Raw genomic sequence first — 682 nt, forward strand, 5'->3', positions numbered from 1 at the left:
AAAGAATGCAGTACATTTCAGTGTATCCTGCAATGTCAAAAATGGCATAACTACTTTAATCACATGTAATCTTATTAGAGCATTTTGTTTTGAATATCTAGCCTGATGCACTGACAGCATTGATTTATATGATAATTAAACGAAATGGGTTAAAAGGGCTGGGGGAAACCTAACCTGAAATCTAACCTCCCTCTCTCTCTGTCTGTGTGTGTGTGTGTGTGTGTGTGTGTGTGTGTGTGTGTGTGTGTGTGTGTGTGTGTGCGTGCGTGCGTGCGTGCGTGCGTGCGTGCGTGTGTGTGTGTGTGTGTGTGTGTGTGTGTGTGTGTGTGTGTGTGCTTGAGTGTGCGTGTGTGTGTGTGTGTGTGTGTGTGTGTGTGTGTGTGTGTGTGTGTGTGTGTGTGTGTGTGTGTGTGTGTGTGTGTGTGCGCGTGCGTGTGTGTGTGCGCGTGCGTGCGTGTGTGTGTGTGTGTGTGTGTGTGTGTGTGTGTGTGTGTGTGTGTGTGTGTGTGTGTTGCAGAGCAGTGGAGCCCCACAGTGAGTCACCACTCTGGCATGCCTCAGAGCCCCCAGCAGTTACTTTAGTCCTGGAAACCCACTGTATGGGGGTTGCGTCAATGTGCCTTGGGTGCAAATGAACATTTCTTTTGTTCTTTTGATAGCTTCCAACATTTTTGCTTCACCA

This window comes from Rhinichthys klamathensis, unplaced genomic scaffold (genome assembly GCF_029890125.1).
Source record: "Rhinichthys klamathensis goyatoka isolate OS25496 unplaced genomic scaffold, OSU_Roscu_1.1 h1tg000231l_1, whole genome shotgun sequence".
Taxonomy (NCBI): Eukaryota; Metazoa; Chordata; class Actinopteri; order Cypriniformes; family Leuciscidae; genus Rhinichthys; species Rhinichthys klamathensis.